Raw genomic sequence first — 27,732 nt, 5'->3', positions numbered from 1 at the left:
TTTTTTTTTCTTTTTTCTTTTTTTCGGAGCTGGGGACAGAACCCAGGGCCTTGCGCTTGCTAGGCAAGCGCTCTACCACTGAGCTAAATCCCCAACCCCAGGATCTTTTTTTATGATGAAGTAAATGAGCATTTTTTGTTTCTCCTGTTATCTTGATGCCATCTTAAGTATTTGGAAGAACGATTGTCTCGTGTCTAGCGAGTCCTTAGAGTACCTGGCCCCTTACTCCCTTGCAGTTCTGTTTCACATGAGTTTTACACTTTGACTCATTGAGATTTCTTCTCGCAGTGGGCGCGCTCTGCCCAGGTTTTCCGATGAATTAGCACTGCCGGTGCCCTTGGCCTCCGTGACCCCTACAGAGCTCCCTGAGTCCTGTGTTTGCAGTTTGCAGAGCTGCATGGCCTCTGTGCTCTCAGCCTTGGCCTCAGGTCCTTCACACTCACTCTCACACACTCACACACTCACACACACACACACACACACTCTCTCTCACACACACACACACGCACGCACACACACACACACACACTCACACACACACACACACACACACACACACACACACACACACACACACACACACACACACACACACACACACATACACTCACACACACACACACATACACTCACAGACACACACTCACACACACACACACACACACACCCACACACACATACACCCACACACTCAACACACACACACTCACACACACACACACACACACAATCACACACATACAAAGACACACACAAAAACCACACCCCACTCACACACACATACACACACTCACACACACATACACACACACACACACTCACACATACACACACACACACTCACACACACACATACATACCCGTTCACAGCTCCTTTAAGGCCTTCTGCCTTGGGGATTTTCTTCTTGGGTATTCTCATTCCTTTCCTTAAGCTTAAAGTTCACATATTTAATTTGCTCATGTCTATTTTTATTTTTAAATCACGTTGTTTTGAGGGCCGCGCAGATAAAAACGCCGTGCAGCTAGGTTAAGGTAGCCACTCACTCAGCCACTTGTGCCGTCCGTGCCCATCACTTGAATCTCGGCAGCCCTCTCCACATTACACGCTGGACTCGGAAGCTGCGGTGCTTCCGGCAGGCTCTTCCATCTCCATCAAGTACATTTTTATTCGTTTACTACCCTGCCCCCGAACACACACACGCCCCTCGAGTTACAAGTTACTTTGGGCAGTTTCTACCCTCCAGAAGCGTCACACTCTATTCTGACAGCGCCTTCCCGACGCTACGCTCAGCTCCGGGCTGTGACTTCAGCTTGGTTTGGTTAATGCTTTAATGCCTTGGCTCCTCGTGTGACTGCCTCGTAGGGGCCATAGAAAGAGACTAGCAGTCATCGGCGGCCTTAGGCTCAGTTCTCTTCTCTTCCGCTCAGCTTTCGCTTTGTGATCTGTCCAGTTAGGAGACGTGTATTGCGGTGCCCACTTGCTGTGGTGTCGGTGTGGATCCCTTGTTTCTTACGGGATTCTCCTGCCATCTCCCTGCAGCACTTTTGGGCTTGCTGAGGTCTGGTCTTGGCACGGCCACCGTCTTGAGCACCCTGGTTCTCCATGCAGGGTGCTGCCCTGTGCCATCCCTATGACAAGTGCTGTGACTGACTCCGGGACAGTCCCATCTCGATGCGTCTCTACTCAGCCTTCTCTTTATTTCCTGGGTGTCTTAGAGCCGGAGTCTTGCCTTGCAGCCCAGGCTGGCTTCCTGCGCCAGCCTCCAGAGGAGCTGGTTTACAGGCTCAAGGCCACCATGTGCTTGCCCAGCTACTGTTTCCCACCTCTGTCCCGTGACGGTCTGGGGTTTGTGTGTGCTGTGTAGTGCGTTTCATCGAGGAGGCCGCTTTACCCTGTCCTCATGTGCCTTATCTGGGCAGAAAGCCATGGAGTAAAGATGCCTTGTGTCCCCCTCTGTGTCTGGCTTGTTTCTCACCTTGTGTCTTCAGACCATTGTGTTAGAGACCTTATAGACACTTTTATTTGTTTCTCTGTGTGTGTGTGTGTGTGTGTGTGTGTGTGTGTGTGTGTGTGTGCACTCACACACAGACACACAGACACATACAGACACACACACACCACATCATAAGCCGGGTGTAGTGCTTCACACAGGTCATCTCAGCACACAGGAGGTTGAGACAGGAGGATTGTAGCAGTCAGGCTTACACAGTGGAACCCTGTTTCAAAGAAAGAAGTTTTTAAAAATTCATATTTAAATCTACCAATCCTCATTTTTTTTAAATTTAAAAATAGAAATAACAATCGAGCTAGCATTAATTTATGCAGTACAAAAGGGAAGCCATTTTTTGTGTGAGCTTCGGTTGTAGCCTGTACAGCTGTTTCAGGAAGTTGTTTTACTGCTCTCTCAAAGGGTTAATTGTGTCCCTTTCCCAGCCTAATGAGCCTCAGCTGCTGGTCTTCAGGCTTTGCCTTGCTGTGGCCCTCGCTGTAGAGTGTGCTGTCTGGAAACATCAGCAGGGCCACTGCCCTTTCCCGGGGCCTTGGAATTAATTGATTACATTAATTATTCTTAATATGTGTGGTCACTAGCACCCCATGGCAGAGGAAGTCTGGAGACAGACGCGGGGGTTCTTGTTGAGCAGGGAAATATAGGGATGGAATGTGGCCAGGCTGGGGGTGTGGCCTGGTAGAGCGGCTGGCATTTTGTGGAGACTTTTGAGACAAGCCTCTCCTTGGTACAAGACTCACTCCTCCAGCAACTGAACGTGCTGAAGAAACCCGGTGCTCGCTGGGTTACGTTTGCTTCTGCCTGGCGTTCAGTATGTACAGAGCGTTTGCCGTTACGTTTAGCAGCCCAAAGCAAGTGCCCACAAAGTGGGCCATGACTCTCCTAAGTTCATTGTCTGTTGAACGTGTAGTAAATACTGCTTTGGGACCAGTGACACATCGAGCTTACGGTTTCAGAAAGATGGGGAAACGGAGCTACTCAGAACCATTGAGCTGGCCTGTGGGCGGCAGTTAGGGGGCTGGAGGGGACCGCCTGACTTCATCTGCTTGTCTTGAGGCTTTAGAATGTGACTTGACCCTTGGAGGCTGTCCCACCATGTATGTATGCATGCATGTATGTATGTATGTATGTATGCATGCATGCAGATCTGTTTTACATGGCCCTGTGAGGATACTGGGAGTTTTTGTGAGTGTTCTGGCCACCGAGTGTTAGCAGGTACAGGCAGCAGTCGTTTAGCGTGTTTTATCTGTCCCCTCCAGCCTTACTTGTCTGATAAACCATTACTCCCGTGCATGCATCAGGAGGTGTGGTTCTCATAGGACAGCCCACATGGCCCACTTTATTCTGGTCAGTGGGAGCTTTTCCAAACAAGCCTTGGTGGGTGCAGCTTATCAGATGAGCTCTCTCCTCCCATCTCCTCTGAGAGAGAGAGAGAGAGAGAGAGAGAGAGAGAGAGAGAGAGAGAGAGAGTAGTGTGTGTGTGTGTGTGTGTGTGTGTGTGTAAGCCATAGGTAGCTGTCAGGTGTTTCCTCCGTTGCTCGTACCCCCTCGTATTTGTGATTTAGGGCAGTCTCTTGAACCTGGAGCTGAGCAGTCGGCCGTGCTGGCTTGCAGTCAGCTGCTCCACAGACTGGCTTGTCTCAGCATCCCCTGCTGTTGGTTACAGCTGTGGCCGTCATGGCCGCCTTCATGTGGGAGCTGGGGATCTGAACTCAGGTCCTCGTGCTCTCGTGCAGCAAGCGCTGCCCCACTGAGCCCTGCCCAGCCCTTCTCTCGAGTGTCCTAAGCTCTTTTCCTTTTTCTTCATCTTACCACCATTCTAAGACGAGGTCAAGATGTATTACTGTGAATTTGCATTAGAATTGTCGAGAATAGGCTGAATGCCACTCTGGGTTTTACTCTGTTCTCAGTTTTCATAAACTCCAGCATAAAGGTTTTACTAATTCCTCATGGCCTTGCAGCAGGGTACTTCGGTCTCGTGTCCATTGGCACTGAGGTCAGAGTCTCAGACATCCTGCTCCCCTGAGAAGCCATCTTGTCTCTGCTGCTCTGAGGGTCTGAGCCGTGCTCCTGGGGCACTCACATAGAAATGGAGGTTGGGTGGGGGGTGGCGGCATCCACACCAGTGTGACGCTTGTTACGTTTACATGCTCAGTACTGCTCGAAAGGAATCAAATGATTTCTCTGAAGTTTGTATTTATCAGGACTTTTACCAGGCAATGCCTGGGAATTCCGCTGTGCGGTGGTGGAACGTGTGCTGGGGATGTGGGCCGCGTGTACCTGTGCTCTCTGTTCTCTGTCTGCCTAGTAGTTTGCTTGCTTGTGAGTAGTTATGGCTCCCTGCCCTGCAGGACCCTGGGAGTCTCATCCTGGAAACTTGAAGGAGCTTTTCCCCGGCTGTGAGGAACTTAGATGCACAGGCTGATTCCTTCCTGCCTCAGTTGGACCTTGCTTGCCCTGGGAGAAAGGAGCAGGCCAAGACCGTAAAGCTCAGCTGCACCTGGCTAGCCCTTAAACCCCTCAGAGCGAAGAACGGACGCTAGAGGGGCGGCTCGGCCGTGAAGAGCACCCACTGCTCTCCCAGGAGGACCCAGCGTCTACACGGGGCAGCTCACAGCCCTCCGTGACTCCAGGAGGGGATTCCATTCCATCTTCGGGTGTTTGAGGGCACCTGGACAATGTGTCGCACCCACAGACACAGAACGACTTTTTTTTTTTTGTGATGAATATTCAGGAGCTGTTTGTATTTGCGCTTGCCTAAATTTCAAGTGGGTAAAAAGCATCAGTCAGAGCGTCAAAGACGGTTTTATAAAGGCTGCCCATGGAATTTTTATAAGTCGGTGACTGCTCTGAGTCAGGGCGGCCCCCACCCAGTGCTTGTCATTTGGAGTGCTAATTATTATTATTATTTTGCTGATTTGCCTCATGAATGTGCACACATGCGCACTAATTCTGGTTCCCTGAAAACATTCCGTAACAGCCCTTTCTGTGTGTGACTTTAAGGTACCATTTCTAGCCCCAGTTAAAACCGTAGAACCTTGCTGTTCACTTGAGCTGTGGCTTGGCTGGCTTTAGCCGTTGTCACTTACTGCACTAATTAACAGCCACACCTCCAGCACCTTAGAGCTAGCAGACAGCATCCTCTTCTCCTGAAGCCCCTGGAGCCCAGGCTACAGGCACACGCAGGGAAGGGTCTTGCTGACCAGGCCTCCGTTTTGAATCTCTGGGCCTGCTCTGTAAGTTTGAGTCACTGCCCACAGAGTTTGTGACCTTGTCCCTGTCTGGAAAGAGTGTCTGTGGCAAGGCTTTCCTCACGGGTGTAAGGCTCCTTAGGGTGCAGGCCTGCTTGAGGCTTGTGACAAGATTCTTCATCATTTCTGGTGTTTTCCTGAGGCTGTCCAAAAATCTTCTAAGTAAACACTTCACATCAATCAACCAGAACTGTCTTCTTGGTCGCTAGCGGCAGTGTGTGTGTGTGTGTGTGTGTGTGTGTGTGTGTGTGTGTGTGTGTGTGTGTGTGTGTAGGGGGTTGGGGGAGGGACTGGTGGTTGAGTGCTCGCTGTTCTGCCCTGGAGGGTGCTGAGTCAGTGCGTGGAAAGTAATGTGATCACTTGACCCCGGGACTGTACTTTCTCTTGTAGCAGTGTCCAACCCAGGGTCCAGGACAGCTGTGGATGCAGCCCAGCACAAAATTGTACTGAGGGTTTCTGTGTGATTATTTTCTTCCTTGTAATTTGATTTAATGGCTCTGGAGAATAAAATTTATAGACTTTGCGGATGTCAAAGGGATGGGCACACCTGCTAGAATGTTCCGTGCTGACTAATTCTTAGTGGATTTCCCCTTGGTCTTTTGAGACAAGGTCTGGGAGACAGATGTGTATCTGCTAAGTACTGAGTACCAAACGTAACAGACTTTCCTATGTAGGCTAGAAACACAGCTCACTCATCAAGGAGGGCAAAACCGCTTTGGCTGTGTTTTAGGAAGCAGACACATGCGCAGAAGAGATTGCATGCTACCTGGTGATCATTGGGGTGATTGAAAGTGAGCATGGAAGACAGGCGTGTTGGACAGATTACTGCTATGGTGGCTGTATGGACAGACACAGTGGGTGTGTGGACAGCAGTGTTACAGTGGGAGTGTGGACAGACACTTACAACGGGAGTGTGGACAGAAGTGTTACAGTGGGAGTGTGGACAGACACTTACAACGGGAGTGTGGACAGCAGTGTTACACTGGGAGTGTGGACAGACACTTACAATGGGAGTGCTGGAAGGAACCTGGTAGTCTCAAGTGGATGTTCTAAGATTGTTGGGTTCTCGTCCCATTTCTGCTCTCATCAGGAGGCCCAGGAAGGTCCTTCCCAGCTTTGAAGTGTCCTTCCCCATGGCCTCCTGGGGCCCTGGAGCAGTGTGGAATGAGTTTGGACTTGCAGTCACCGTAGGCTGGAGTTTTAAAAGTGCGAGAGGGTAGAAGAGTTCGCATCTGCGTTTCCCTACAGGTCCATGAGCCTGTGGACCATGAACTTGCTAAACCTGGCTGTGCTGTGTTTGTGCAGACGTCTGTTTTAGCTGTTGCCCTATACACAAGGAATCTGGGGCAGCACCGGCCTTTACAATAACATAGCTGCTTTGGAAGCTGCTTCTGTGTTTCCTCATTTAGCACCAAAAACATTTGACACCCAGTACGTGCAAACGCTGATGTAATGCACACAGGAAAGTCTGGGAATCGCAGAAAGTTAATGCATGTCGGGGAGCGCGCATTGCTTTATGGAAGGGCTGATAGAATGCGATTATTCACCAACCATATATGTTTACTAAAGTCATTATCATAAGCAAGGCCTATTAAATGCTCTCCTATGCTCTCCACTAAGTGTCTGATGACTGTTTATTTTTGTCGGTGTGAATATTAAAGAAAAGCTAAGCAGAAGCAATCTTAATATCTTGTTGATTACGTTCCAGAATAAAAACGGCAGAACATTAAGCCTGCACGCCATTTGCTATAATTACTCCGAGTGGGATGTTGCTGGAGCTGTCAGGCTGTGATTGAGGCTCGCTGATGGTTGGCACCAGCTGCGCGCATTAATTGTCTGCAGCAAGCGCACCCCGCATTCACTCGCCATTTGGAGACACACGCTTCCCCGTTCACCGTGCTGTAAAGCATCTCACGAATGAGTGAGGAGGGACGCCGCCTGCTCCCAGATTTAGCTCTCACCTCCCGTCCACACAGAGTCCGTTCACTCAGCCCCACACAGCTCTGTGGATGTGAGCTCCCTGTGCGGCCAAGCATCCGGAGGGGCACTGGGGTTTATTTCGGAGACCTTCGGCAGCCTGTTTCTGATAAGGTTTGGGGGCTCTGACCGTTTAACTCTTCTAGGCACACAGATTCTAACATCACATTAGACGTTTTAATAAGGCAGTCCGACAGTGAAGCGCCTGTTTTCTTTTCCACTCAGCTTCCACGTGGGCTTTCCCATAGATATTTAATCCTTGCAAAATGTCAGTATTTCCAGAAGCACCGAGACACATCCATTTTGGTTAAATGATGACTCCCAGTTTGCAAGTTCATTTGGACTGTGCACAGGTGTTTGTGTGGGTGAGTCACTGTGGCGTTTGATGGGCAGGTACCTCATAGAGAGGCATGCAGATTGTGCCATTCTGTCGGGTACAAATCTAACGCATATTTACCACAGGCTGAACTGAGCAAAGATTCCAAGTGTTCATTTATACTTTCTGCCTAATGGAATGTCTGTTTTAAATCGTAAGGCAACCCAAATAACGTGACTGTGGCTTCCCGGTGCTTATGCTGGGAAGTATCTCAGGGTTATTGTCTGGTGACTCCTGAAGCTCCCTAGCTGCTGTTTGGAGCCCGAACCTGTCATGTCTCCTGAAAGCAGTTTCCCTAGGGCACAGAGCCCAACTGAGTCCTCACACATGGCAAAGAGCCGGGTGTGCACGTGTGAGTGAGTGTGTGTGCTCCTCTGTCTTGGCCCCTGGACCTTCCAGTGGGAGGCGCAGTGTTGGCAGAGGTCTGCTGGGTGCTCTGAAACTCCCATGAGCTCTGTCACTTCGGAAGCCCCTCCTCGGTTCTGAGGACCTTCCATAAGTCCTCTTTTCCTTGGCTAAGCAAAGTCAGTCGTAGTTGCTCAAACACCTTTGAAAGAATGTAATTGGTTTAAGAAATGTGTGCTTCCCAAACCGGAGTGTGATGTATGCACCTATAATCCTGATACCCAGCCTGCATACACTGTGAGCTCCGGGCCAGCCTGAGCTACCTAGCCAGACTCTGCTTCGTTTTACATTATACTTATTTTATTGTTGTTTGAGGTATTCAGGAATGCATACGTATAAAGTACGTACGTGTCCATCAATTTCCCTCCCTCCCAATTCTTCCCCTGCCACCAACATTTTTCTCTCCCAACATCATATCCTCTTTTAGTGTAAAAAAACCTACTAAGCACACTCAGTGCTGCTTAGACGTGTGTGGGTGTGGGGATGTCATCTGCCGGAGCCCGGGCAGCTTCTCCTGAAGAAGATGGACTTCTCCCAGCAGCCAGCAGTTGCCAGTAGCTCCTCAGCTGGGGGAGGGGCATCATGAGCCCCTCCCCTTCCATGTTGGGATTTTGGCTGGCTTGGACTTAAACACAGACCGTGTCCCAAAACACACAAAACCACGGACCATCCTTTCAGAGCCTAATACCAACCAAGTCTTGATTTTATCGCACATGGTCTCCTGGAAGACTCGATGGCCTGGTGCTGCCCCGGGACCTGGTCTTCCAGCCAGGTGCTCACCACCATGCTCTGTAGCTTGGGTTTGGAGGTTGGTTTTGTGAGGTCTGCCTAGTGCTGTCTCCCAGCGCCTCAGTATGAGAAGCTACAGCAGGTCCCCAAATCTGAGCTGCGTTTGGTGAGCAGGCAGGCAAACTCTCAGAGCAGGGCTTACCCTGAATTCTTATGTGGTGAAATATCATTCAAATAAGCCCAGCGTCCTGCCGCTCCTGTTTTATTTAAGGTGGCCCTGTCCAGGCGAGAAGGAGAATAGACTATTACAGCATTACCTTTTGAAATCCATTCAGAGTAGAATCCCTCTGAAGGCTTGAAAGGAAGTGAACTGTGCTTGTTTGAGTGTGAGCTAAAGTGGAGAGTGTTCATTCGCACGGAGGACTCGGCATGCGCTGTTTGAGTGCCTTTCTCTGTCAAGTCTTTCTACCTTGGGTGGATCCCGCCGCCATTTAGCCTATCTAAATTAACCCATCTTTTGTGAGGAAGTTGATGAGAAAATGTCTGCTTGGGTAGGTAGAAGATGCTAGGCATCTAAAACATCCGATCATAGCCCCTCACCAGGCTACGTCCTCATGTGCAGTCACTTAGCCCCACCCTCCAACGTTGCACGAGGTGCCCTGCCCCTGGGCGTATTTACAAGGATCTCAGTGAAAACGTGTATGGGTTTACTTAAATCGGGTATTGAAGCAGCTGCAGCTAGCATGCCGCCATTAAAACTGGAAGGCTCTGGGGAGTTTTAAACAGTCTCGCTTCTCCCAGCCGGCGTCATCTTTGCACATCCTCAGCGCTTACGGACGCCCCTTCCCCATTTAGGATTGAGTCCTTTGTCCTTTACTGAAATGTCTCGTGGGAAGGGGCACCCACGGGTAGTGCTGAGGCTAACGCAGCCCAGCGTGTAGGCAGCAAACACTTCACACGTGCAGCTCGGCCCTTGGGAAATGTCTGGGGTCATGGTCTCATTCCTGGAGACAGTGCCTAGAATGAGTAGGTGTGAAGAGAAAGAGGAGGTCACTGCAGCCACACCGGGGCTCTGCACCTCTTTAAATGCTTGTCCCGCCCCAGGTAATTGAGACTATAAAACTCCATTTAAGTATTATCTGAGAAAAGCGCATGGCTAATGCCTCTCTCTGATTGGCAGATGGTTATTTTAACCGCCCACTGGAGTTGCTAAGTACTGGTGTCTCTTGATGCTTTTCCTGAAGGCTGTATTTGGAGAACTCAGCACTGATTGAGCAGTATGAATGGAGTGGGTGGTAAACATGTGTGTCTTCTCCAACTACCACCTCAGCTGAGAGGTTTTTACCGAGTCCCGTAAGCTACTGTTGACGGATCTAGTCATTTTTCATTCAGTAGAGAGAAAAACACCGCCTCGATTCAGTACATTCTAGAACTGCGGTCTCGCCTTGTTCAGGAGTTCGTTGTTCCCTGTATCTAGCCACACTGAAACAGACCAGCTTCGCCTTTATACCTTGAGTACCTAGGAAATCGGGCAGATCTATAAAACAGCTATTACCAGATACTACACCACAGATATTACAGGCTTGTGATCCAATAGGAAGATCTAAAATGTCCGTGCCTTTCTACATACCACCATTATGCAGAAGGGAGGAATACGTTAGTCGGGTGACCGGAAGTGTAAAGCAGGGCAGAGTGCATTAGGTGGGTGACTGAAGTGTCCCGTAGGCCTGAGTGCACACCTTTCTGCAGACTATGTAGCAGGCTGGAGTGCTAGGGGGTGGGGGCGGGGGACCAGAAGTACACAGCAAGCCAGAAAGCTTTAGGTGGGTGACTGGAAGTACACGGCAAGCCAGGGTGCATTAGGTGCGTATCAGGTAGTAGCCACACAGCAAAGCTCCACAAATTTAAACTAGGGCGGCCTTGAATTTGCTACTGCATCTTAGGACGTTTTGCTCTATGTTAACGTATACAAGCTCAAGCAAAGAACCGTCGGGAACCGTAAGAACACCGGCATTCACCGGAGTCACCGAGTGTTGCCTGGGTAATGGCTGAAGAAGCCTGTGGACAACATACTGGCCAACAAGCGACGTTTGTTACTCCGTGGTTTCTACTGTAAGCTCCTGCCTTTAATGTCACTCAGCGGTAGACTGTGACCTGGAAGTATGAGCCAAATAATTTCTTTCCTAAGTTGCTTTGGGTCAGAGTGTTTTGTCACAGCAACAGAAAGGAAGCCAGAGCGCTGTTTAACCAATAAACACATTGTTAGACTCAGGGCGGCAAACTGGAAACATGTGATGACTTCGATAAACAACAGAACGGGGCCTCAAAAACCTAAGGTAAACATGGGGAAAGGAGGGAAGGCAAAAGCCAAAGCCACATGGAACTCCCAGGGCAGAATGAGCAGGACGAAGTTAAAAGCGAACTAGACACGGCAGAAGAAGAGCTCAGTGAGTCCGAAAGCACGGACATCGACAGTGTCTAAAGCAAACAGCGGAAGGAGAAAACCTTAAGGAGGCCATGGCTGGGCTGTGGACCGGAATCATACCTGACTGAAGGAAGGGAGTTTTCCAGAGCAGCTACAACCAATGACTTACTCTTTAAAGACGTACATTGTGTATTGTGGGTGGTGTCACGGGGAGATTTAAAAGTACAGATTTATATCATTTTCTCTCAGCTTTTTTCTCCCCCACAGAACCTACCGAGAAAGATAGTGCAGATTGGCACCTAAAAAGGAAAGGAAAGGAAAGGAAAGGAAAGGAAAGGAAAGGAAAGGAAAGGAAAGGGAAGGGAAGGAAAGGAAAACCGTATAGCTAATAAGCAGGTAGTAAAGACGGAGCAGGATGGAAGCTGTGAAGGACAGATGAAGATTAGAAACGGGAAGGCATAAGCGAGACTGAGCTTCACTAAATACATATTTTTACACAACGAAGTTAAAAGGAAGAAGTCATCAGGCTGACGAAACAGCTCACTTAGGTGCTGTTTATAGGGATGCTTTCCTGACTAATTAAGGCAGGACAGGCTGCAGCCAGGGATGGGGGCGTGCATGCCATGCCGCAGGTACAGAGAAGACACTCCTGGGGATGAAGGGTGACGTGTGCTCAGGCAGGAGTAACAAACCTCAGAAAACGAAAAGTGAAAAAGGAGAAGGTGGTGGGGCGGCTGAGGCAGGAGAGTCGCTGTGAGTTTGAAGCCAGCCCGGTATACATAGTGAGACCGTTTCAAAGACTGAGAAGAGGAGAACACACTACTGAAAGTTGCTGTTTATGTAACGCCAGGGCGAGACAGCGTTTGCACACATGGGAAACCTGGGCTGCCCTGTCAGGGGCTGGCCGCTCTCCTCACAGCACCCCACATGGCACCTGAACTCAGACGGGCTTTCGAGACCAAGTGATGAGCCCTGAGTAAAACCCCCAAAGGTTTAGAATTGAAACCACGCAGAATATCTACTCTGACTCCAGCAGAATCAGTGACAGAAAACAGTATGACACAGACCTAGATTCCTGGAAGTGAAAACACTTGTTAGTCACCTGCGAGCCAGAGGAGACTTTATGAGAGACTGTAAAACATTACTCTGAACTTAGTGAAATGAAAACATAGCAAACTGTTCTGGGTACAGCTGAAAAGGTCCTTAAAGGGGAGGGGCTTAAGGGGAGGGGCTTAAAGGGGAGGGGTGCGGCTTTAAATCTTTTGCTAGGAAAGAAGTCAGGTCTAGAGTCAGAAAAGGAGAAACAACAAGAAAGGCTCGAAATGACCTCTACCTTTGGGAGGGTGAGAAGTGAAACACTGGAAAATTAATAACCAAAGCTGAGTCCGTTAAAGTGGAAAAGATGACGAGACTGGGAGAGGCTGCCAGTGTGAGGCCGGAAAGGAAGCCATTGCAGGTCTGCAGGCCTGAAGGGGACTCCAGGGGCAGGAAAGCCACCTTGCAGGGGCAGGTCCCGCCTCTGCTTTGTGGAGTTCACCAGCTTGCAGGGGCAGCTACCAAACCAAACAGAGGAGCAGAAAGCCGAATGTCTGTACTTTTTAAATGAAACGTCAATTTATAGTTAAGAGCTTTTCACAAAGAAAACCCCAGACTGAGATGGCTTACTGATGAGGAGAAGCATACCCTCCAGGGTCTTCCTTGCCTTCCCTCAGAAAAACAGAAAGCCATATAGAGGCCACCATTCTGCAAAACCGTGGAATTCTGAAATGCTTACAAGTCAAATCCAGCACGTTAACCAGAAAGGACAAACAGTGCAAAGCTCCCAGTATTTGTGGGAAAATAGTAGGCAGAATCCAGTATTCATTCATGGGGGAAAAAGTGTTTTTCTAAGAAGCAAGGAGTTTCTTCAGCCTGACAGGCTTCTCCCCAAATGGGTTAAGGTGTTGGTAGCATTGTGAGACTGAGGTGCCCCCCACCCCTGTGTTGCAGGATCCTTGTCTCTTCCTCCACAATGCTGTCGGCCTCCCCTCTGGGCCCTGTGGCATGGGCTGTTATTGTCCAGACCCTGACTCCTCCTCCTTACAGCAGCAGCCCTGGGAAGTGCCCCTGGCATAGCCTCGGGTGCCCAGCGCCGTGCAAGCTTCCTCAGCCTCCCTACAGCATTGGAATGGTCCCTTGGTACAGTTGGCCCGCAAAACTGTATGTGCTGTGAACTTGGAGGGAAATTACCTTCAGCTCAGAAATGCATTCATACCCAGCAGGGAGCAGGGCTACGGGACAGCCAGTCCCGGGTGGGGGTGGGGTAGGGTGGGATGAGCTCACTGGGGCCTGTGTGGGATCTGGAGCACACTGGTGCACTTCACTAGAGCAGAGCAGTCGCAGTAATATCTGCCTGTCTTAGAGTCACCGTGGTTATGGTTGTGGCGATGTGGTATTTTAGGACAAGTTCTAGGAAGCATCGTTCTATGCACTAAGCGCACTCTACATGTGATTGGTGCTGTCTGGGCAGATGCACATTTGCTTTGCAGTCTGAGCCTCACTGGCTGATTTAATAGAGCCACCGCGAGCAATTTCAAACGCTCACACGTACCACACATGATCAGTCTCTGTTGTCTCTAAGACGAAACTGAAATAGGATGTTGATATTATTTAAATGTGATTAAATCCAGTCCTATAAAGTGGAAGATAAAGCGCCAGCACTTAGAGCTGGTCCTCTGACAGCCGCAGCCCTGAGCTCCACGCCCCCCCAGCAAGCGGCTGGTTTTCCGATGTGAGAAAGAAAATGACATTTCTCCAAAGCTAATTTATATTACATTTGGCTCCAAATAATAAAGGTCATTTCTAAATGATAACTTTACTACGCGTGCCAAGCTAGCATTTGACTGAAATAGAAATGTCATTTTAACGTCTCCGTTAAGCTCAAAGGAGCATCTGACTATTCTGTGCTTTAAGACTGTGTACAGGACACACAGGCCTGCTTCACCGGAGAGATGTCGCATCAGAACAGACGCAGGAATGCCCGCCTCAGAGCGGCTTCTCTCATCTGCTTCAGACGTGTGTGTCCGTTTGTCTTTATCCTAATCAGCTCGTTCTGTGAGTGCAAACAGCTCTGTCGCCAGCTCTTTCTCATTTGCCTGTGAGGCAGACATCTCACAGGCAGAACCACCCGAGCTGCTGAGGGTGAACCCCTGGGCATCTGACGTCGCTGGTCCCTGACACACAGCTCCCTCGAAGGCACTGAGGTTTTAAAGTTTAATCAGAGCTGCACTTGGGAACTCGGGTCAGTATCTTGGGTTATTTTGAACACGGAACTTCTTTTCTGGAAACCATCCTTCCTGTTTACTGGCCCAAGGATAAAATGCCCACACGCTGCATTGACTGGAGGGACACTGGACTTTTGCTCTTTTGAGTTCCCTTTCCTTTCTGCTACCGCCCTCTCCATTCAGGCTCAGGATACCTGCCCCCGAGCTGATCTTGCCTCGTGTAGCTTACCCTGTGTTCTTGCCCTTTCCCCAGCACTTGTGTGCCCATGTGACCTCCCTGTCAGATCCATCCTTAACCCTCAGGGAGTGACAAGGTTTGTCAAAGAACACATGAGTCCCCATGGTGCTAGGTCAGTGTGATCCCACCCGGGGCTGTACCCTTTCCAGGTGACATCCCGCCCTGCTGGGAAGGCCATCGGTTCATGTGAGAGCTCCTGTCTCCCTCTCAGCCGTATCTCTCGTCATGTGCGTTTTCGTGCTGTCTAATCTCTAATCTCTAACCAGTGGTTCTCAGCCCTCCCCTAACGCTGTGACCCTAATGAAGTTCCTCGTGCTGTGGCAAACCCAACCATAAGACTATTCCGTTACTACCTCACAACTGTAATTTTGCTGCTGTTATGAATTAGAATGTAAATATCTGTGTTTTCCGGTGGTGTTTCTGTGAAAGAGTCGGTCAACCCTCTAGGAGGCTCAGCCCGTGCACGGGTTGAGTACCACTGCGCGCCCGTCAGCCCTGGCCGCTCACACTGCTGAGCTGAGTGTCGCACACGTGCAGCCCCCCGGGAAGGCTCTGGAGTCGGCCTTGGTGCTCAGGACAGTACATTTGCAACGTTCTTCCTGCTGATTGTTGATGGATGAGTCTTTATGCCAGAAAGGACACTGGTTTTATTACCATTTTAACTGGGTAGAAGTGCAATTATCTTCCCTTTTTCTTAGCTTCTTATGTTAACTTCTAACACATTCCTAGTTTGCTTGAGTCATGCCTAATTCCCTACCATTAAGATGTGATCGGTGTGTTTGCGGCTGAGGGAGGGGCAGTTCTGAGCACTGTTCTGAGGCCAGTGGACAGACTGCTCGCTGCATGGGGACCTACTCAGCCCGTCTTAATGAGCTGCTCTGAAAGGTTAGAGTTTGCTCACAAGGAGACACGTGAGAGAGACACCTTTGCCTTGCTCAGGAGGCTCCTGAGGGCCATGCAGTGACTGGAGCCAGTTTCCTCAACATGAGGGGGAGCAGAGTCAGGGCCTGACTGACCAGCACAGAGTGTGGTCTTGGTCCCCTGAAATAAAAACCTAAGCTTGGATCTCTTCCCCAGGGATTTGTTTGTTTTAGATTTAAAATAGAAATTGTGTGTCTGTCCATGTGGCCGTGTGGGTTTTTGTGGACACCACATGCGTGGAGGTGCCCACGGAGGCTAGACATTGGGATTCCCTTGAAGCTGGAGTTGCAGGCGGTTGTGAGCTGCATGTGTGTGAGGGGAACTGAACCTGGGTCCTCTGCAAGGGCAATACACAATCTTAACCACTGCGCCATCTCCGGCCGCCTGTGAGATTTCCAGTCACACCAGTAACATTCCAGCTGGTTTTGTAGGCGCCCTGAGGAACGTCTGCGCACTGAACAGGAGGAGGGACAGGCGCTTCGCACAGGCTTGGTTTCTGTTGTAGACGCCATGGACGTAGGAGGAGCTGAGGACCTGAAGTCAGAGCGTCTGATCCCAAAGCTCTAGTTACTCTCCCACCTCACGTACACCATGGAGAATCCCAACTCTACATCCCTTATATACATGTGCATGTATGCACACATGTGTACAGATGCCCATGGAGCCAGAAGAGGGGGCAGAGCACACATGCGGTATCCATGACAACACACACAGCCACACAGACAGGCATACAAATTAGTTTTTAAAACAAACAAAACCCTCCAGAAGAGATCCAGGCTTAGAGTTTTATTTCAGGGGACCACGACCACACTTCGCGCTGGTCAGCCTGGCCCCGAGTACAGAAAAGTGCCTCTCTGCTCCCACTAGAGCCGCAGCTACAGGTGGCTATAAGCTGCCTGATGTGTTGTGGGAGCCATACCCAGGTCGTCTGCAAGATCAGCACACACTCTCAGCCACTGAGCCATCCCTGCAGAGACCGTGAACTGCCAGGTTAGTTTTGTCAATTTCCCTTGAGTAATGGGACTTCTGAGGTAGACCTGTTCATTAGGTACACATTTACTGAAAGAATTACACAGGGGCCAGGATGGTGGCTTAGTTATGTGGGTGCCTGCTGCATAGGCACGTGCCAGGAGGGCCCTGAGCATAGGCAGGAGGTCAGCCCAGTCAGCCCTGTGAGCTCCAGGTGCAGTGAGACATTGTTTCAACAAACAGGGTATAGAGCATATAGAGGAAGACACCTGGTGTCATCTGTGGGTGTGTGCCCACCTGCACAGACACACCCACAGGGGTAATACACACAAAATGAAAAAGAATTGCATGGTGAACATGATGAATTCTTCCTTCCTTTCTTCCTTTCTCTCTCTCTCTCTCTCTCCCTCTGTCTCTCTCTCTCTCTCTCTTTCTCTCTCTCTCTCCTTCCTTCCTTCCTTTCTTCCTTTCTTTCTGTTTTTTCTTCCTTCCTTCCAACCTACCTCCTTCCTTCCTTCCTTCCTTCCTTTCTTTCTTTCTTTCTTTCTTTCTTTCTTTCTTTCTTTCTTTCTTTTGATACAAGGTTTCTCTATGTAACTAGCTGTCTTCTAGCTGTCCTAGAGCTCACTCTGTAGACCCAGGCTGGTCTTGAACTCACAGAGCTCTGCCCGCCTCTGCCCCCTGATTGCTGGGATGAAAGGTGTGCGCCACCACTGCCTGGCTAATAATGAATTGTTTTCTAAAAAAGCAACAGGTCCTATTCTACTTTGAAGAAAATTATATTTGATCTGTCTGATTGTCTGTCTGTCTTTCTGCAGTGCCAGGATGCACTCAGGGCTTTGAACATTCTGGGCAAGTGTTCTACCACTGAGCTGCAGCCCCAAACCCCTACACTGATTTAAAAGAAAAGATTAAACAGAACAAAACCCCCACAACCCTAGAAAACAATGCAATAGAGATTACAATGAAAACAGAAAGCCATCTGTTCCAATCACCTAATACACCTGTGTGAGTGTGTGCACGTGTGTGAGAGACACTTGTGTGACTGCCACGCAGTGGTGACCATGGCAGACTGAGACTGGCGTGTTGCCTCATTCTGAAAAGGCGCCGTCTTCGTCTTGGTCTGCAGCCCTGCTGTTTGGCCTAGTCCGCACATGCGCTGTACCCACGGTGAGCACTCTCGGTGGTGCGCTCTTCAGGGCTCTTGTACTTTCTGGATCCAGGGGTGGACAGTTACCCAACTGTCCCCATTGTGCCCCCGGCCCCATAGATTCGGACTCTGTAGGACAGCTCTACAGCCGTGTCGACCTTAGAGAGACCTAAGAAGTAGCGTGGTGGAGACGTGTGAGCCCTCAGCTCTCCTCGCCTGCTGCGTGGCCCAGGCTTGGTGAGGGTTCTGGGTACACGTGGGTGCTGAGCATGGGTGTGTGAGGGCCTGGCACACATCCTTGAAGCCAGACCCTTTCAGGGCAGTTATTTCTGTGCTGCTGTTCCTCGGTCATATGTGGACCTTGTTAACAGCGACTCAGAGAAGAACGGGAAGAGATTGAGGGGTGGGCGCTGCCGTTCCTCGGTCATATGTGGACCTTGTCAACAGCGACTCAGAGAAGAACGGGAAGAGATTGAGGGGTGGGCGAGTAGGGTTTGTCAGTGACCTCGGTAGCTCAACCGGACACAGAGAACCACTTAACCATAGAGGTGGCTGAAGGAACTGGAGCAGAGATAGGGCCTGCCCGCTTACCACACATCAGCTGCCTTGCCCCCAGCACTTGCTAGAGGTTGTTTCCAAAGCGCCCTTCCTTCCCTTGTGGAGACCACAGTCTGAGGAGCTCATGTCCCTTAGGGAAGAGCACATTTGCATGTGACCTGCACACACTCCCTGTACTGTAGGTCACCTCTAGTAGCTGATACCCTTAGGCAAGGTGCAGATGTCTGTTAGGCAGGGAGCAGGGACGGGGCAGACATCTGTGTGTATGCAGTAGTATTTTCGGTGTCTGGTTGCTTGAGTATGTAGGAGCAGAACCTGTGGACATGGGGAACAGCTGTAGACAGTCACAGTACTCAGCGGGCAGTGGGAACCATCCATTGCTTCTGTGTAAGAATGTGTCCCTGTCCTGGCTGTAATGCACAGAGGCCTAGGATTACCAGGGAGCCGGTGAGCATGCTCAGGAGACAGGGCAAGTGGAGCCCTCTGTCCAGGCATGCACTCCACACTTGGCCCCTTTCCCTTTTTCTTTTACAGGCTCTTTGAGAAGCCACACCTTCTGGCTTTTGTAGTGAATACTTGATCAGCCAGGATTGCCTTGTATTTACCACCCTCCAGTGTGGCCCCTCTCAGAAGCCCAGCTTCTCCGTAAGTAGTGCAGCTCCCGCAGGCCAGTTTCCTTCCTCACGGCAGGGTGTGCTCCCCAGGCAGCGTCTGCAGAAGGGCGGGCGGGAGGAGGCAGAGGTCCCTCTGAGAAGGACAGCTTGTAAGAGCCTAACAACTGACTAGGCCAGCACACTCCAGATGTGAGGGGGCACTAGCTGGGTGGAGGGGGCGCTGTTAGATTACTGCCGCGGCACCAGCTGCAGGCATGTTGGTGACCTCACAGGCTTGCCTTGTATGAGGAAGTTGCCCACCAGTTCTGGAGTGACTTCTTTCTAGCTTGTCCTTTTGTCCTCACAGCAGCCAGAGGTATGCACGATCCCTAGGGCAGAGAGCTAGTGTCGGGGTGAACAACACCTGGGTATTGTGGTCACGCTCATCGTGTGTGCAGTCTGATAGGGGCTTGTCTTGGAGCTGACTCTGCTTACGTCTGCTGTCGTAAGATGGTGAATATCACCAACAGGGCATGGCGGCATGTGCTGGGAGCCCTGGTTAATTCAGAAGCTATGCTGTATTTGAGCCCAGGTGTTTGAGAATAGTGTGGGCAACACAGTGTTGTTCCCTCATCACAACAGAAAGATCAGATGTAGTGGAGGACATCCATGATCCACTACTGTTTTCATCAGGGTTACGATTGCTGTGATGAAACACCATGACCAAAGAAACTTGGGGAGGAAGGGTTTATTCAGCTTACATCTCCACAGCACTGTTCATCATCGAAGGAGGTCAGGACAGGAACTCAAGAGGGCAGGAACCTGAAGGCAGGAGCTGATGCAGAGGCCATGGAGGGGTGCTGCTTGCTGGCTTGCTTCCCCTGGCTTGCTCAGCTTGCTTTCTTACAGAACCCAGGACCACCAGTCCATGGAGGGCACCACCCACAGTGGGCTGGGCTCTCTTCTGTCGATCGCTAATTAAGAGAAAGCCTTATGGTGGATCTTATAGAGACAGTTTCTAGTTGAGATTCCCTCAGAGACTCTAGCTTGTGTCAAGTTGACATAACTAGCCAGAACAGCTGCACCCCGGAAGCCTGGAAATGTCCATTTAATAAGCTTAACATGGGGGCTGTTTTTCCGGACAGAAGAAACAACGTCTTCACAGCTTCCTGCTGTCTATTAGTCACTTCAGGCAGGAAATGCACGCATAACCAGGTTATTTTCTAGTTGTGGTGGTGGTCAATGCCACAATAGGTGGTACACTACCCAAGAGGGGGCGGGTGGTGGCTGGGGAGATGGCTCGGTCTGTAGAGTGTGTGTATACCATGTAAGTCTGAGCACCCACATTCAATTCCCAAAACCCATCTTAAAAAGTAGGGTGGGGTGGTGGGGACACAGAGGCAAGGGGATTCCTTGGACCTCTCTGAGCATCTGGGAAACATCTGCATGCAGAAGCCACTATCAAGTTCTAATCCCTCAGGTGAGCAGAAGGTCAGGACCCCGACTGTGCAGTGCACAATGGACCTGCTGAGTGAGGTAGCTGACGGTCCCTTGGCAGAATGGTTTAATGTGACTTCACTTAAAACAGAACGTCAGGGAGATCAGAAAAACCTGCATCCTGGCCCATGAGAGGCATTGAGGACTGAGATGGGCGAGTCAGTGGGGAGGGCTTTGTGAGCTGGGAGCCACAGTCTGGATGGTTCCAGCTGTAGACTCAAGCCCGAGAGAGCAAACCCAGGACAAACTCTGACCTGCATTTGATCTAGAGCAGCAGTTCTCAGCTTGTGGGTTGGAACCCTTTTGGGAACTGAACAACCCTTTCACAGGGTCACCTGAGAGACCGTCTGCGAGTCATACATTTACGTTATGATTCATAACTGTAGCAAAATTGCAGTTATGAAGTAGCAATGAAAACGATTATATGGTTGGGGTCACCACAATAAGAGGAACTGTATTAAAGGGTTGTAGCATTAGGAAGGTTGAGAACCACTGGCTTGGAGGCTTCTCCTCCCTCTCTTCATTCCCAGAGGGAAGGAGTAATAGACACTATAAAATTTAAAAATCCTTAATTGTTTGAAAGTGAAGGGAGCCGACAGTTGAAGCACACTTTAGGTGCAGCTTTTTCTCTTGTCTCTAGGATCTGTAATTTGAGTTCTGAGGCTGCCTTTTGCATGTACCTCACAACGCTGCTACGTTACTGCTGTGTGCAGGAAGCTGACAGAATCAGCCGAGCTGACAGGATGACTCCCTAGAGTCCTTTAGGACCTCTTCCTGTATCCTGGCCACACTGTGTCACGTGTGCCTCCTGCAGAGCTCTGTCTGTCAGTGGTCGGAAACAGTGTGTCCTTTGCCTCAATTTCTTCCTTACCACTTACCTTCAGTGCCCATTCTGTAAGGCAAGCCAGCTTTGTCACTGAGGGCCACAAGCAGAAGGGTCACCTCGCTGATAAGGATGTGCTTGTGTGTACCACATCCAAGCGAGGCCCCTGCCAGCTGTTTAAATGCCCACGTGCTGACCTGCGCCAAGCTTCTCTTCCCAGCCCTGTCTGCCGTTCACACGGTGTTGCTAGACTCTTGTGTTCATGTTTCTAATAATTATAGGCATTTTAGAAAGAGAAACATTGTTGCGAGGCATTTTGCTCCTCCTAACAGAAAAATAATACAAGTATAAACCTTTTATAATAAGGCTTGGGTCAGAGGCAGCTGGTTGGGAAGAAATCCTTGTCTGCTGATTGTCCCCATGCAAAGAGTAAACTTCAGCCTCATGTCTCCCTACGGTCAGAAATAACAAATGTGGGCCAAAGACCCAAGTATAGAAACCCCAAGTAAAAACTCACAACAAAGGTCAGGGGAAAACAGTTTTTCTGCCCCTGAGTTACAAGTAAGATTTCTGAATTATCTGGCACCAAAAGCATCATCTGCTTGAGACGAACATAGAGATGTGTGACTTTCTGCCTCCCAGAGTCTGTCATCACGACTGTGTCCAACTTTAGGCCACAGACATCCGGAGACCTTGTCTGAGCGCCCGTGGACTGTCTTGTTATTCCACGAGCATTACAGCACAGCACCTCTCGCATGGTGTTTCCTTTGCCCGATTATCTGGGGACTGCTTATGCACGTGCAGGAAAATTAACATAGATCGGATATACCGTGTTGCTTATATCAGGGACTTGAGAATTTACCTGCAGCCAAGCCCAGGATCCTAGAACTGTTGCTGTGACCTGCAGGGCAGCAGCCAGATCCATCTAAATGAAAAAGTCTGCTATCAGAAGATACTGTCGTGGTGGAGTCAGGGAAAATGCATACACTGGGGGGGCTGACTGATGGGGGACTTTGTGCCTGCAATATGTAAAGAGCCCTTGAAACTCAATAGGAGGAAATTACACTAACTGAAGAAAGAGCCTGGAGATTTGAGCACATTTCCCTAAGTGGAGGGCGGCAGACAAGAGCATGAAGAGATACTGAGTATCTGCAGTCACAGAGTATAGACTCACATGCAGACGCCATGGTCAGAGCGGTGGGCGAGCACATTCACATGCATGGTCATCCTGCATGGGCACATCAGCTCTGGGCAGTGGTGTGGGGCATCTGGAACTTAGGTGCACTGCCTGTGAAATGCTAGACACAATTTAGAGAACACTTTGGGATTTTGTTAAACAGTCAAGCATCTCCCCCCACCTGAGCAGTGTGGCAGCATCTGCTCTGTGACAGTGGCTTGTGTGAGCGTCTCCTGCACAATTATTTTTACAGTTTCAGGAACATCACCCTCGCCTTCTCCATTGCGGCATCCGTGCACCCACCCTGTGTAGGTACACAAGGACTTTGTTTTCCGTTCTTTGTCACAGGAGAAAGCTTCACATACTGTGTCACAGTGTGTCACAGTAGGTCCCCAACTCTGGGCTAGCCTGAACTCTGAAGGGTAGGTGTTTGAAGGGGTTGTGGGCGATCCTAGTAGCCGCCTCCCCCGACCTTAGGTAGATGCTGGTCTGACACATGGTCAGGGCGGTCAGAGTCTGTGTACCTCACATGCCTCTTTCCCAACCAAATTGGCATTTTGATGTCTATTTGAGGCTTTGCTCTCTGTCCATTTTTAGCCCGCTAGTTTCGGTTTCAGGATTTCTGGCTATTAGGAATCAGTTCCTTGTCTGAATGTTTCCATTGGTGATGCTTTTCTTTTGTTTGCTAGGGTACCCCTTTGTCTTCTTTAGCTTTACAAGGTTTTGTGTTTTTTTGTTTTTTAAATGCACAAACGTGTATTACTGGTTCTAGTTATTAAGAGCAAGTGCTGTTGTCTGGGCCCACTCATATGCCTGGCCAGCCATATTGGGCAGGGACAGCTGGGTGATGAGAGCCGGTTCCTGTGCCCTCCTCCTCCTGCAGGCTTGCGCTGAGACAGGGCCAAAAAGAACGCCTGGGGATAGAGCCCAACCCTTGCTGGGCCTGGGGAAAGGTAGCGGCCCTCGTCCGTCTGCACACGTAGTCTGCACACGTGTGCTTTCATGATTGGCTGGAGCATCATGCTGTGCATGTGAGCAGGAGCAAGAGTAGCCTGGACAGGGAGGGCAGGGACAGTCTCTACAGCCTGAGGTGGGTGGCAGCGCCGAGAGAGAAGCTGCCAGGATCCAGGGTTTGCTCCTCTGAGCTCCTGCATACCTCTCATGCAGCCACTGACCTCAGCTTCCTGGGCCCATGATGTGTATCTGTCCACAGGGCATTAGTGACTGAGGAGCTGACTCCAATTTGTATGGGCCTGTATTCACTGTAGGTGATTAGGGGTCTTGTTGACACTGTGTGTGCATGTGTGTGTGGTGTGTGATGTGTGCTACATGTGTACGTGTGTGTATGTGGTATATGTGTATTGCGTGTGGTACATGTATATGTGTATGTGTGGTGTGTGTGGTATATGTATGTGGGTGGTGTGATATATGTGTATGTTTGGGGTATGTGTGTAGTATATGTGTGAATGTGTATGGTGTATTTGTGCTGTGTGTGGTATGTTTGGTATATGTATGTGTGGTGTATGTGTATATGTGTGTGTGGTATATGTGTGGTGTGTGTGTATGGTATATGTGGGGTGTGTGTGTGTGGTATATGTGTGTGTTGTGTGGTGTATGTGGGGTGTGCATGTGTATGTGGCGTGCATGTGGCATATGTGTATTATGTGTGGTGTGTGTGTGTGTATGTGTGTGTAGTGTGTGATGTGTGCTACATGTGTATGTGTGTGGTACATGTGTGTGTGGTATATGTGTATGTGTGGTGTGGTATATGTGTATGTTTGGGGTATGTGTGTAGGGAATGTGTGTGGTGTGAATTTGCGTGTGCGGTGTATGTGTGCTGTGTGTGTGTGGTGTGTGTTTGGTATATGTATGTGTAATGTATGTGTGTGTATATGTGTGGTGTATGTTTGGTATATGTATGTGTGATGTATGTGTGTATGTGTGTGGTATATGTGGGGTGTGCTGTGTGTGTGTGTGGTGTGTGTTTGATATATGTATGTGTGATATATGTGTGTATATGTGTGTGGTATATGTGTGGTGTATGTGTATGTATTATGTGGTGCGTGTGTGTGGTGTGTGTATTATGTGCTGTGTGTGGGGGTGCTTTGGTCGTTTCCCCCTTTGGTCCCCACTCCTTCCACTAGTCCCCTTCCTTTGCTCAGGTAGCTCCCTCTCTGCATGTCCGCCCTCCACCTGAGAGTGAAGGAGCAAGCAGGCCAGTGTGCAGTGTTTGTCCCCTGAGTGTGACACCGCCAGCTCCATCTACCTTGTGGCAGACGCCATGATTCCCTTCCCTTTATGGCTGAACAGCACCCCAGGCCTTCTCTATCCGTTCATCGGCTGACGGTGCCACTGCTGAGCCCGTGGCACGGCTGTAGTGACTGGTGCTGCAGTGAGCACATCTGTGCGGCGTCTCTCTCGTCTGCGCCTGCATTCCCGAGGGCGTACCGGGGAGTAGCATGGCTGGGTCAGAGGGGAGAAACGGTTCTAGTTCTCTGCAGATGCTCCATCGTGATTTCCATGCTGACTGCGCTGGTCTAATTCCCACTTGGCTGTTTGTTTTCATGGTGTGTGTGTGTGTGTGTGTGTGTGTGTGTGTGTGTGTGTGTGTGTGTGTGTGTGTGTGTAGTCTTCTCACAGGTGCTAAGGACACTGAATATTTCTTGATGTATTTCTTTGCTAGTTATTCTCGGCTCTCTTGGGATGTGCCTGTCCATTTTGTTTGGACTTGTTGATGGATTATTTGAGGTGTTTGTGTTTCAATTCATGTTCTTTGTACATTCTGTGTGTACACCCACCAGATGTCTGCTGCTGTCTCCTGCTCTGTCTGTCGTTCTTTCTCTGCTGTGCAGAAACTTTTTAAACGCGACATAACCCCACTTGTCGGTTCTTCTCTTGCTTCCGAGCTTTGGAGTCCTGTTCCGAAAGTCCTTGCCTGCCTGTACCCTGAAGTTCCTTCTCACAGCTTTGCAGTGTCAGGGCTCACAGCCATTGGGAGGTGACTTTGACTGTGTGAGAGGCAGATCCACTGTGACTTTGTATGTTTTCATGTCCCGCTCTCCCGGTGCTTTGTTAAAGAGGCTCCCCTTTCTCCAGTTATATTTTGGCCCCTTTTGTGGAAAATCAGACGGCTGTGGTGTGTGGGCTTGTTCCTGGGTCCTCTGTGGCAACCTTGGCGTGCATTCCGTCACCGTGCAGTCTTTGCCACTGTGGCTCTCTAGCAGTTGCTGTGATGCCCCTGCCTCTGCTTTCTCTACTCAGGGTGCTCGGGCCATTCTGGCTCTCTTGTGCTTCCGTGTGAGTTGTGCGGTTGGTTTTCTTTGGGGGTCTCGGTGGTAATTATGCTGACGCTGCAGATTACCTTCAGTATCTCCAGGCCTGGGGCGTCTTCCCACCGTCCAGTCTTCATTCCTTTTTTCTTCAGTGCCTTACAGAAGTCGTCCATCTTTTGGTCGGGCTCATTTCTGTGGGTTTTCTTTGTGAGCTGTCGCCAATGGGGCTGCGTTCCTTATCTCTCTCGGTGTGTCCATTGCTGGTCTGCAGAGAGGCTGATTCATTTCTTTATGCCGCGTTTGTTTCCTGTCACTTCACTGACGTGTTCAGATCAATTTCCTCATCTCATGGTCTTCAGGTTCTCCAGAGTGTAAGATCATGTCATCCCAAACGGGGATGCTGTAATTCTTCCTGTCCAAATCATGTCCCTTCTGTTCCTTTCTCCTGCTCAATGCTCTGGCTCCTTAAGCGTTCTGTGAGTAATCAGAGATGGTAGTCACTTTTGTCTTGTCCTTGGTCCTTCTTTGGGTCTAGCACTGGCTCTCCATTTGTTATGTGTCGCTTTTATTATGGTGGGGAATGTTCCTTCTGCTCCTGTTTTCTTCCAGGCTTTTATCATGAAGGGAAAGTGAACTTTGTGGAAGGTCCTCTGCATCTTTTGAGATAATCCTGTGATTATCTCATTTTTATTTTTATTGTAATATTTTCTCCTTGCTCTCGACTTTTCCTACGTTAGGTAAAAAGCATAGTTTCCATCTCCACGTTCTGGGAGGCACCTGAAGAGGGTGGTGGGGGTTGGGGAGGTGTCTATGTCTTAGAATCTCAGTTTGCTCTGTCCTGGCTTGACTGTCCTTTGGTCTGTGCGCCTTCCTCTTGAGGGCTGTCTACCCACGCAGGCTTCCCCTTCCTGCAAGCCTTTTTCAACTAGTTTTTTCGTGGACTGTGAAGAGAATTGGCTATGACTTAAGTTCCCTATGGGTTCCTGCAGTTTACATTGTAAGCTTACCACCAGTGTGAAAGTTTCATTTAAAATATTGACAGTGTGGGTTAACTACACACACACACACACACACACACACACACACACACACACACACACACAACTCTACTGTTGCCCTCTCTCGGCTGTCGTGTCACAGTGATGGCCGATCCTCATGTCCTCACACGGAAGCCGTGACCGTGTCAGCTGTGTCCCACGGTCCCCTTCGTGTGCCCCTGGGTAAGCACGGCCCCCGGCCCTGCAGTGGTGTAGAACTCTGAGGGTAGACTGGCACTGTGGCAGGGATGGTACCGCCCTGTCTCCAGGCCTGCCGCCCATACACTCAGAAGCGTGGCTGAGGGACTGGTCGTGAGGTGTGGGCAGAATAGAAACACGCCAGCCTTAGGCTAACCTCCAGTTGTGCTCCAAAGCGCAAAAGCTGGGTAAAAATGTGCTCGGCTTCCAGGTCTGTTTATTTACGAGCAGTTTCTGAGGAGGAAGTCTGGGTAGCCAGTGCCATGGCATTCCCTAACATTTCATTATGGCAGCTTTGACCAACGTTACTGTGATGGTAACTGTTAATGTACCTGTTGCCCCTTTGGGAGGGGCTGCGTTCTGACATTCCCCCAGTGTATGCCTAAAACACCAGCCGAGTCCTGTTGCGTTCTGCTCCCTCTGGGTCCCTACCTCCCGATGGGACTGAATGTAGAGACCAGTGCAGGCGAGCACTGCTAGTCCTGTGCAGTGTCTCGGCCTCATGGAGCAGAGTGTACGTGTCGCGAGCACACTGAAGGAGAGGCCTTCTCACCCTAAGATAAGGCAGCATGGAGCAGGACATGCCCAAGCTGCAGCTTGTCCATGAACTACCTCCGAGTTTCCTACGGTGCCACGTTCATCTGGGGGAACTGAGCTTCAGAAAGGAAACTGTGACGGGGAGGACGGGGGCTTCCCTTTTAGCCATGCGGCCAGGGGTAGGCCCAGGGCTGACCATCCGTGCTAGGCATGGGTTTCCCTGGTGATTTAGATGAGGATTAAGGTGTTCTGTGGTATACTTCGTTTTTATGTTTGATCGAACGATGGAATGTTGTTTGTCTTGCTTTTCTGTTTTCCTTGAGATAT

At 50.0% G+C, this 27,732-nt stretch overlaps 1 protein-coding gene across 2 annotated transcripts in view; it reads left to right on the top strand.

The window, feature by feature from the left end:
* The window catches only part of Auh (AU RNA binding methylglutaconyl-CoA hydratase), a 94,175-nt gene that overhangs the window by 54,429 nt on the left and 12,014 nt on the right, over positions 1-27,732 (top strand). The window lies entirely within an intron of this gene.

This window comes from Rattus rattus, chromosome 14 (genome assembly GCF_011064425.1).
Source record: "Rattus rattus isolate New Zealand chromosome 14, Rrattus_CSIRO_v1, whole genome shotgun sequence".
NCBI classification, from domain to species: domain Eukaryota; kingdom Metazoa; phylum Chordata; class Mammalia; order Rodentia; family Muridae; genus Rattus; species Rattus rattus.
Note: the sequence above shows the minus strand (reverse complement) of the source record. Positions and strands in the feature narration are given on the sequence as shown.